The sequence below is a fragment of the Lolium perenne genome, chromosome 1, assembly GCF_019359855.2.
Source record: "Lolium perenne isolate Kyuss_39 chromosome 1, Kyuss_2.0, whole genome shotgun sequence".
NCBI lineage: Eukaryota > Viridiplantae > Streptophyta > Magnoliopsida > Poales > Poaceae > Lolium > Lolium perenne.
Genome location: NC_067244.2, coordinates 25,815,135 through 25,827,457, shown reverse-complemented (window position 1 = coordinate 25,827,457; position 12,323 = coordinate 25,815,135).

The window sequence follows — 12,323 nt, the reverse complement described above, 5'->3', positions numbered from 1 at the left end:
ATCTCTTGCAAACTACTCGCATCGCGTGGATCCATCCGTTTAAGTGCAGAGATCTCTCCCTGACTTAGGTGCAAAGCATATGTAGCGGCTCGACTCATTTTAGGTATCAAACTAGACCATAAAGGCACGCTTTGCCACACCCGTCCATTTTGAGGAAAGAACCGTAAAAATATTTAAGAATTTAGAGAATAGAGGCGGTTGATACAACTTGAAAACTTTGAATTACAATGTGTTAATAGGTGGCATATATCTATATCAAGTTAGAACTAATAAACTCACATATATGCTTTTCTTTTTTTACATTGTTCTTATATCGCATCATGAGAAGATGCAAAAAAAGGGATGTTATCTCGTATTGCCTACATATATAGGCAAAAGGTAGATTCAACTAAAATTTCCATTCACACACATGAAAAGAATTTTGAAATTGCAGCACGCACATTCATATTGAATATACATATCAAAGTAGCAAACCTTTGAATGACCAGTCAAAAAAATTAATAACACGGTGTTATGTAGAGATCGAATTAACATTGAATGTAATGCAGATGGTGCCCCGGTGTTTAACAATAACATGAGAAGTTCAATTCCACGTCCAGCCAACAAAAGATGACTTTATGATTCTCACGGACCTAATTAAAATGGGTAACATGCTCAAACTGATACGTTCAGCATAGTTCGTGCGGTATAACAAAAAAAATTGACACTGACTTATAACTTTAGCTAACATGAAGAGTACTTCCTAAATATACATAATACAAACCTTCGAATAATGGCAGGAGAAGCGAAATTGCTCTTAGCAGTACCTAAAAGCGTGTAAGGCTACATCGGTAAGCCCATATATGATAGTTTTGCGGCCAGCAAACCATGTACGCCCATATGATAGTTTGTTTAAATCTGGATTTATCTATATACTATACAAGATCTAGATACATTTAAATTTAAATAAACTTTTGACATCTTTATATGGACAGGCTTTCTGTTCCGACGGATCAGATTGATGCATGCATGCACCCATGGTGGCTTGTGTCTGTGAATGTTTTGTTGACAGAGTATAAAGATACAGCACGCATGCTGCTGTATTGTTTCGTATATGATTATTATCTATAGCGTTGTGTGGTTGATACAAATATGAATTGTGAAGCAGCTTAACTAACTAGATGAAGAGGAACTTGACCTCATAAAAAAAGTCCGTCTTAATATGAATTCTGAGGGCATCTCCAGCGGCGCGACGCATTTCGGACACCCAAAATGTCCGCGGGCGTCCGTTTGCGTCGCGAGGCGGACGCGGAAATGGTCGCGTGTCCGTTTGCGTCTGGGGCTGGCTCCAGCGGGGCGACGTGCGGTGACCCAGCATACCACTGCATGTTGTAGTATACAAGTCGTTGATATGATCTTTGCGAAGGGACTTCTTCACAATTTTCCATATCCCTCAGAGTGGTACAACAGAAACATTGCAGGTCATAACACTCCATACTTTATTACAAACATTGTCTTAACAAGTTGGTATTCTCACAGGTCCTATGAGAACACCCTAAGATACTACTTAAGTACGATTACAACTCATAACAAATATAAAGAGCTCAACAACTTATTTAGGTAAGTTCTACGTTGCTCGGCTCTATGATGCTAGGGTATATCACTACTCCTCCACCTCCGTGTCATCTGGTCCGTAGACTATCCCATAGTCTACGCCTTCCACTCCGCCGGTAAGATCAGGTTCTTCGTAGACCAGCTCGTAACTTCCTTCTGGTGCTCCATCGTTGATGGCCTCCACTTCCGGATCACAGTCTAGCAAGGGTGTCGAAAGAAAGTGAGTACAGAGGTACTCAGCAAGTTCTAAAAGAGTAAAAAGGTGTTTGATGCACTAGCTACGACCATTGATCAGGAAATCGCAGGTCAATGCATGTTTTTGAAATCATTTCTTCAAAAGGTTGCTTTTATTATGAAAACTATGCCCGTCAGTCTTCACTGGTTGACTAGAACTTCGTGGAGTTCCTTTCCTGCCGCGTTCGCAGTTCCCTTCCCGGAACAAGGAGTGACAACCACAATTTGATACACTCTGCAGAGGTGCGTTACTTTTCCCACAAGAGATCTCACCCTTTTTCCCATCCGCAGGGACTTGCCCCCGTTCACACTTCCTTTGGTGTGAGGCCAGGTATAAAGATCCAAGCCCACACCGCCTTCTCCGTGACTGCAAACCCACCCTTTTGTCCAACCGTACACCTCCAGTAGACTTCCCCCGATAATACGGCTTTACTCATGGTGTACTCCGGATAATCCCTCATAGATCGTAGAGCTTATCATCACTAATGGATGGGGATTTAAAAGGCTATCCCAACCTATTGCGGCAGTGCCTCCAGCACCCCATCGGCTCTCCGATCCGTTGGCGTGCAGAAGGAAAAAGATACGGCTGGCTTCCCCAGAGCCATTATAGATCTCATGGTCAACGCGGTTTGTACGGCGCTAGAATCACTGGACGGCATTGGTAATTAATTCTAGGGTGATATAACCCATTGCAATGGAACCTCCACCATATCAACACATACCATGGTTCCATTGCCAGCCACATAGTCATATTCATAGTTGTAAAGTAACATTTCATTTGCGATGCAGGAATGATAAGTATATAGATTTGCATTAAAGTAGTAGAAAATACTCAAGTTGACATGAGCAAGGGTGAACTTGCCTGTGGACTGCGAGATAGTGCAGTTCAATGCAGTTGATGGAACCTGGACCTCGGGTTACGTCAGAGAAGCATCATTGTCCGGTAAGGACAATGTTATAAAATCCAAATAATGCAATCATGGATGTATTATTTTATGTTAAATCCCTTTACCCCGCTGAGTTATAGCAATTTAGGGTTGCGTTTAAGATTTATGTCTTTGACAGTAATTTACAATTGATTTAAAAGTGTAAACCATTTTAATTCACACAAAGTACAACAATCCAAAGTAAAACTATTTACTTGGTGATTCCTTTAATCATTCCAAAAATAGTTGAAAATTATAGAGTTACCTCTATAGTTTTTGGAAATAAAAGGAGTATAGTATTTTTCTGGGAAAAATACCCTTTTTCAAAAGAAATGACTTGGAATATTAGAATTTCATTTTGAAATGTTTGAAAATAAGTATTTTAACTTATTTGAGATTTTTCCTTGAATTTTAAATACAAGGAAATAATAATTTTAAATTCCAAGTTATTATTTAAATTCTTAAAATTCATAATTTTGAATTTGTTCCATAAATTCCATTTCATATTTTATTCTTGTTAAGATTTATTTTTCATTCATTAATCCAATTTTTAATGGATTTTTAGAATTGTATTTGATTTATCAAAATTTGGTAAAATTCTGGCCTTTTATTAAATGTTAAAAGACCAAAATACCCCCCTGGACCCATATTGGGCCCAGCCCAATAACCTAAACCCAGGGACGGCCCAATAAGGCTGATCCCCTTTTGGGTTCGGTGGCACCGAAGTGGCCCACCTCACTCTCACTCACTCGGCCCTCTCACTCGCTCGACCTAACCCTAACCTCTGGCGACACCCGTGGCGATGGCGTCGCCGCCATGGCCGCCGCCTCGCTCCGGCCATCGCTGTGCTCCTCCGCCGTAGCCACCTACCGAACCTGAACCGCCGCGTGCAGATCTATCGATCTGTCCGCGCAGTTTTCCCCTTCTCGTCCTCTCCTGGCGAATCGCCTCCGTCCTGGATCTCGTGGAGATTCGCCTCGACGAACTCCGGCGAGATCTCGTCCTCGCCGACGATGGGTACGCGCCTGGGGTTGACCTGGCGCGGGTGCTGCTCACAGTACTCGTGCCGTCGCCTCAGGTGCTTGCTACGGTGGTGCTGGTTCGTGTCTGGGTTCGCCGGCGTAACGTCGGCGCCTTCCCTGGAATCGCAGCTGTTAGGGCCGCGCGAGCACTGCCTCGCCATGCCCTAGCCTCTGCTTCCAGGCGCAAGTAAGTGTTGCATCTCCACCTTCTCTTCTGTGCGCCTCCCCTTGTTACTGTTCTTCTTCCTCCTCATGCTCTGTTGCTCTCTGGTGGTCCTGTGATCACGCAGAGCCATGCTATTGCTGCGCAATTTTCCTGCGCTTATGTCTACTGGAAGCTCATGGCCCAATTACCAGTTATTGGTACTGGCACATGCTGCTTTGCTTGCTATTCATGCTGTGCTTGCTTCTCTGCTGCTCCTAGCATGCTCTGTACTTGCCATGCTCTACTGTGCTTGCTCAACAGCTATCTATGCCATGCTATGCTTGGTTATGACTTGCTTGTGCTTCTTTGGTATATCATGCTTGCTTGTCTAGGTGTACTTGTGATGCATCTGTGACACTTGTGTGTGTGCCAGTGGTGCCTGTGATATGCTTCAGTGCTTCCTATGCAAGCCAATGATCCATTGGATCATTCCTTGCTTGTTGGCTAACCTCTCTGTGTAACTTGGCTTGCTATAATTGATCCATTTGATCAATTCAATTATCAGTGATAGCTTACTGGTTAATACTGTGACTAAATGATTCAATTATCTTGTGATGCTGATGCTCAAGCATCACTATGATGTTGCTTACTTGTGATGTTGCCCATCTTATCTATCTAGATTTGCTCTAGTGGCTATGGATTAAACTGTGTTGCTTAACAGTATGCTACTGTCAATGCTTAGCATGGATCTGTGATAAATTCATGCTTGTATTACTTAAATTATGATGAACTGCTTATGCAGTGATGATTGAATTACTCGCTTGTGTCTGAATTTGCTATTCATGATTCTTTTACAAGCAATTAGAGTCTGAATCCATTTCTGGATAATGATGTGATATATTTGGCTTTCTCTTAATTGGTGCTAAGTGTGATGTGACCTCAGTAGCCTTGCTACTGACTGGTTGCTCACATGGTTGGTTGGATCTTGTTGGCTACTCATCTTTGCTTGCATATTTGGGGATCATAATAAATATGAATGCCAATATGCTTGCCTGTGAAGAAATCTAGGGTTTCTGATGGTTGTATGCTTAGGATTTACTGTGTAGTCTTAGCTGCTAATCTTTGCCATCTACTGGTGCTATCTATGCATCAAATCTGGCTAGTGTGTGCATCTGTGCATATGTGCTAGTTTCTGTGTATAAGATCTGTACCTAGATGCTTTTTATTTTAGTGGCTTTTGACTGGTAGTAATCCTTGGTGAAAACCAAGTGATGATCTACCCATATGAGCATCTGCTCATCCCATGCTTATTTCATGTATATGTGATGGATCAGATCCATTGGATCTGTCCAGGTATTTGGTATACCTTGTTCCAGCTCCTAGAAAGAAATGTTTTGTTGATGCAGACTTGGGTTTGTGTCACAGCCCTTCACCTTGATGCGTGTGGTTGGCACATCCGTTAGGAACCCCAAGAGGAAGGTGTGATGCGCACAGCGGCAAGTTTCCCTCAGTAAGAAACCAAGGTTTAATCGGACCAGTAGGAGTCAAGAAGCACGTTGAAGGTTGATGGCGGCGGGATGTAGTGCGGCGCACCACCAGAGATTCCGGCGCCAACGTGGAACCTGCACAACACAACCAAAGTACTTTGCCCCAACGAAACAGTGAGGTTGTCAATCTCACCGGCTTGCTGTAACAAAGGATTAACCGTATTGTGTGGAAGATGATTGTTTGCAGAAAACAGTAGAACAAGTATTGCAGTAGATTGTATTTCAGTATAGAGAATTGGACCGGGGTCCACAGTTCACTAGAGGTGTCTCTCCCATAAGATAAACAGCATGTTGGGTGAACAAATTACAGTTGGGCAATTGACAAATAAAGAGGGCATGACCATGCACATACATATCATGATGAGTATAGTGAGATTTAATTGGGCATTACGACAAAGTACATAGACCGCCATCCAACTGCATCTATGCCTAAAAAGTCCACCTTCAGGTTATCATCCGAACCCCCTCCAGTATTAAGTTGCAAAGCAACAGACAATTGCATTAAGTATGGTGCGTAATGTAATCAACAACTACATCCTTAGACATAGCATCAATGTTTTATCCCTAGTGGCAACAGCACAACACAACCTTAGAACTTTCATCCTTTGTCCCAGGTGTCAATGCAGGCATGAACCCACTATCGAGCATAAGTACTCCCTCTTGGAGTTACAAGCATCTACTTGGCCAGAGCATCTACTAGTAACGGAAAGCATGCAAAATCATAAACAACACGTAGATATAACTTTGATAATCAACATAACAAGTATTCTCTATTCATCGGATCCCAGCAAACGCAACATATAGAATTACAGATAGATGATCTTGATCATGTTAGGCAGCTCACAAGATCCGACAATGATAGCACAATGGGGAGAAGACAACCATCTAGCTACAGCTATGGACCCATAGTCCAGGGGTAGACTACTCACTCATCACTCCGGAGGCGACCATGGCGGTGTAGAGTCCTCCGGGAGATGATTCCCCTCTCCGGCAGGGTGCCGGAGGCGATCTCCTGGATCCCCCGAGATGGGATCGGCGGTGGCGGCGTCTCAGTAAGGTTTTCCGTATCGTGGCTCTCGGTACTGGGGGTTTCGTCACGGAGGCTATTTGTAGGCGGAAGGGCAGGTCAAGAGGCGGCCCGGGGGGCCCACACCATCGGGCCGCGCGGCCACGGGGGGGGGGGCCGCGCCGCCCTAGGGTTTGGCTCCCTCGTGGCCCCTCTTCGTCTCTCCTTCGGACTTCTGGAAGCTTCGTGGAAAAATAGGCCCCTGGGCTTTGATTTCGTCCAATTCCGAGAATATTTCGTTACTAGGATTTCTGAAACCAAAAACAGCAGAAAACAGAATCGGCACTTCGGCATCTTGTTAATAGGTTAGTTCCAGAAAATGCACGAATATGACATAAAGTGTGCATAAAACATGTAGATAACATCAATAATGTGGCATGGATCATAAGAAATTATCGATACGTCGGAGACGTATCAGCATCCCCAAGCTTAGTTCTGCTCGTCCCGAGCAGGTAAAACGATAACACAGATAATTTCTGGAGTGACATGCCATCATAATCTTGATCATACTATTTGTAAAGCATATGTAGTGAATGCAGCGATCAAAACAATGTACATGACATGAGTAAACAAGTGAATCATATAGCAAAGACTTTTCATGAATAGCACTTCAAGACAAGCATCAATAAGTCTTGCATAAGAGTTAACTCATAAAGCAATAATTCAAAGTAAAGGTATTGAAGCAACACAAAAGAAGATTAAGTTTCAGCGGTTGCTTTCAACTTGTAACATGTATATCTCATGGATATTGTCAACATAGAGTAATATAATAAGTGCAATAAGCAAGTATGTAGGAATCAATGCATAGTTCACACAAGTGTTTGCTTCTTGAGGTGGAGAGAAATAGGTGAACTGACTCAACATTGAAAAGTAAAAGAATGGTCCTCATAGAGGAAAAGCATCGATTGCTATATTTGTGCTAGAGCTTTGATTTTGAAAACATGAAACAATTTTGTCAACGGTAGTAATAAAGCATATGCATCATGTAAATTATATCTTATAAGTTGCAAGCCTCATGCATAGTGTACTAATAGTGCCCGCACCTTGTCCTAATTAGCTTGGACTACCGGATCATCACAATGCACTGTTTTTACCAAGTGTCACAAAGGGGTACCTCTATGCCGCCTGTACAAAGGTCTAAGGAGAAAGCTCGCATTGGATTTCTCGCTATTGATTATTCTTCAACTTAGACATCCATACCGGGACAACATAGACAACAGATAATGGACTCCTCTTTTATGCATAAGCATGTAACAACAATTAATAATTTTCTCATTTGAGATTGAGGATATATGTCCAAAACTGAAACTTCCACCATGGATCATGGCTTTAGTTAGCGGCCCAATGTTCTTCTCTAACATATGCATGCTTAACCATAAGGTGGTAGATCTCTCTTACTTCAGACAAGACGGACATGCATAGCAACTCACATGAAATTCAACAATGAATAGTTGATGGCGTCCCCAGTGAACATGGTTATCGCACAACAAGCAACTTAATAAGAGATAAAGTGCATAATTACATATTCAATACCACAATAGTTTTTAAGCTATTTGTCCCATGAGCTATATATTGCAAAGGTGAATGATGGAATTTTAAAGGTAGCACTCAAGCAATATACTTTGGAATGGCGGAAAATACCATGTAGTAGGTAGGTATGGTGGACACAAATGGCATAGTGGTTGGCTCAAGTATTTTGGATGCATGAGAAGTATTCCCTCTCGATACAAGGTTTAGGCTAGCAAGGTTTATTTGAAACAAACACAAGGATGAACCGGTGCAGCAAAACTCACATAAAAGATATATTGAAAACATTATAAGACTCTACACCGTCTTCCTTGTTGTTCAAACTCAATACTAGAAATTATCTAGACCTTAGAGAAACCAAATATGCAAACCAAATTTAAGCATGCTCTATGTATTTCTTCATTAATGGGTGCAAAGCATATGATGCAAGAGCTTAATCATGAGCACAACAATTGCCAAGTATCACATTACCCAAGACATTTATAGCAATTACTACATGTATCATTTTCAAATTCCAACCATATAACAATTTAACGAAGGAGAAACTTCGCCATGAATACTATGAGTAGAAACCAAGGACATACTTGTCCATATGCTACAGCGGAGCGTATCTCTCTCCCATAAAGTGAATGCTAGGATCCATTTTATTCAAACAAAACAAAAACAAAAACAAACCGACGCTCCAAGAAAAAGCACATAAGATGTGATGGAATAAAAATATAGTTTCAGGGGAGGAACCTGATAATGTTGTCGATGAAGAAGGGGATGCCTTGGGCATCCCCAAGCTTAGACGCTTGAGTCTTCTTGATATATGCAGGGGTGAACCACCGGGGCATCCCCAAGCTTAGAGCTTTCACTCTCCTTGATCATGTTGCATCATACTCCTCTCTTGATCCTTGAAAACTTCCTCCACACCAAACTCGAAACAACTCATTAGAGGGTTAGTGCACAATATAAATTGATATATTCAGAGGTGACACAATCATTCTTAACACTTCTGGACATTGCATAATGCTACTGGACATTAGTGGATCAAAGAAATTCATCCAACATAGCAAAAGAGGCAATGCGAAATAAAAGGCAGAATCTGTCAAAACAGAACAGTTCGTATTGACGAATTTTAAAATGGCACCAGACTTGCTCAGATGAAAATGCTCAAATTGAATAAAAGTTGCGTACATATCTGAGGATCACGCACGTAAATTGGCTTAATTTTCTGAGCTACCTACAGGGAGGTAGACCCAGATTCGTGACAGCAAAGAAATCTGGAACTGCGCAGTAATCCAAATCTAGTACTTACTTTTCTATCAACGGCTTAACTTGGCACAACAAAACACAAAACTAAGATAAGGAGAGGTTGCTACAGTAGTAAACAACTTCCAAGACACAAAATAAAAACAAAGTACTGTAGGTAAAAACATGGGTTGTCTCCCATAAGCGCTTTTCTTTAACGCCTTTCAGCTAGGCGCAGAAAGTGTGTATCAAGTATTATCAAGAGATGAAGTGTCAACATCATAATTTGTTCTCATAATAGAATCAAAAGGTAACTTCATTCTCTTTCTAGGGAAGTGTTCCATACCTTTCTTGAGAGGGAATTGATATTTTATATTACCTTCCTTCATATCAATAATAGCACCAACAGTTCGAAGAAAAGGTCTTCCCAATATAATGGGACAAGATGCATTGCATTCAATATCCAAGACAACAAAATCAACGGGAACAAGGTTATTGTTAACGGTAATGCGAACATTATCAACTTTACCTAAAGGTTTCTTTGTAGAATGATCAGCAAGATTAACATCCAAATAACAATTTTTCAGCGGTGGCAAGTCAAGCATATCATAAATTTTCTTAGGCATAACAGAAATACTTGCACCAAGATCACATAAAGCATTACAATCAAAATCTTTAACCTTCATCTTAATGATGGGCTCCCAACCATCCTCTAGCTTTTTAGGAATAGAGGCTTCACGCTCTAGTTTCTCTTCTCTAGCTTTTATGAGAGCATTTGTAATATGATGCGTGAAAGCCAAATTTATAGCACTAGCATTAGGACTTTTAGCAACTTTTTGCAAGAACTTTATAACTTCAGAGATGTGGCAATCATCAAAATTCAAACCATTATAATCTAAAGCAATGGGATCATCATCCCCAATGTTGGAAAAAATTTCAGCAGCTTTATCACAGGCAGTTTCAGCAGTTTTAGCAGTTTCAGGCAGTTTTTCGCGCTTTGCATTAGAAGTGGAAACATTGCTAACACCAATTCTTTTATTATTAGTAGTAGGAGGTGCAGCAACATGTGTAGCATTAGTATTACAAGTGGTGGTAATAGTCCAAACTTTAGCTACATTCTTCTCTTTAGCTAGTTTTTCATTTTCTTCTCTATCCCACCTAGCGCGCAGTTCAGCCATTAATCTTATATTCTCATTAATTCTAACTTGAATGGCATTTGCTGTAGTAACAATCTTATTATGATGATTCTCATTAGGCAAAACTTTTGATTTCAAAAGATCAACATCAGCAACAAGACTATCGACTTTAGAAGCAAGTATATCAATTTTCCCAAGCTTTTCTTCAACAGATTTGTTAAAAGCAGTTTGTGTACTAATAAATTCTTTAAGCATGGCTTCAAGTCCAGGGGGTGAACTCCTATTATTGTTGTAAGAATTCCCATAAGAATTACCATAGCCGTTGCCATTATTATAAGGATATGGCCTATAGTTGTTTTTTTTTTTTTTTTTGAGGGTGAAACAGTGGGGTAAAACCCCACTGCAATTTTTATTATAAAAGGCAACAATGTACAAGGTTACAAAAGAAAAAGAAAAAGAAGAAGAAGAAGAAGAAAAAAGAAAAAGAAAAGCAAGAAAGAAAGAAAGAAAGAAAAGAAGAAAAAAAGAAAAAAGAGCAAGCTGTACAAGGAGTACAGAATGCTTAAACTAAAGAGCTAAGAAATAAATCGAGCCAAGCTTTGTAAGCCTCAGATCAATTGTTCCGGTAAGCATTGTTGTTGAAATTATTATTTTTAATGAAGTTTACATCAACATGTTCTTCTTGTGCAACCAATGAAGCTAATGGAACATTATTAGGATCAATATTAGTCCTATCATTCACAAGCATAGACATAATAGCATCAATCTTATCACTCAAGGAAGAGGTTTCTTCGACAGAATTTACCTTCTTACCTTGTGGAGCTCTTTCCGTGTGCCATTCAGAGTAGTTGGTCATCATATTATCAAGAAGCTTTGTTGCTTCACCAAGAGTGATGGACATAAAGGTACCTCCAGCAGCTGAATCCAATAGATTCCGTGAAGAAAAATTTAGTCCTGCATAGAAGGTTTGGATGATCATCCAAGTAGTCAGTCCATGGGTTGGGCAATTTTTAACCAGAGATTTCATTCTTTCCCAAGCTTGAGCAACATGTTCAGTATCTAATTGTTTAAAATTCATTATGCTACTCCTCAAAGATATAATTTTAGCAGGGGGATAATATCTACCAATAAAAGCATCCTTGCATTTAGTCCATGAATCAATACTATTCTTAGGCAGAGATAGCAACCAATCTTTAGCTCTTCCTCTTAATGAGAAAGGGAACAATTTTAGTTTAATAATATCACCATCTACATCTTTATGTTTTTGCATTTCACATAGTTCAACAAAATTATTAAGATGGGCAGCAGCATCATCAGAACTAACACCAGAAAATTGCTCTCGCATAACAAGATTCAGTAAAGCAGGTTTAATTTCGAAGAATTCTGCTGTAGTAGCAGGTGGAGCAATAGGTGTGCATAAGAAATCATTATTATTTGTGGTTGTGAAGTCACACAACTTAGTATTTTCAGCGTTGGCCATTTTAGCAACAGTAAATAAAGCAAACTAGATAAAGTAAATGCAGGTAACTAATTTTTTTGTGTTTTTGATATAGCAAACAAGATAGCAAATAAAGTAAAACTAGCAACTAATTTTTTTGTATTTTGATTTAGTGCAGCAAACAAAGTAGTAAATAAAACTAAGCAAGACAAAAACAAAGTAAAGAGATTGAGAAGTGGAGACTCCCCTTGCAGCGTGTCTTGATCTCCCCGGCAACGGCGCCAGAAATTTGCTTGATGCGTGTGGTTGGCACGTCCGTTGGGAACCCCAAGAGGAAGGTGTGATGCGCACAACGGCAAGTTTCCCTCAGTAAGAAACCAAGGTTTAATCGGACCAGTAGGAGTCAAGAAGCACGTTGAAGGTTGATGGCGGCGGGATGTAGTGCGGCGCAACACC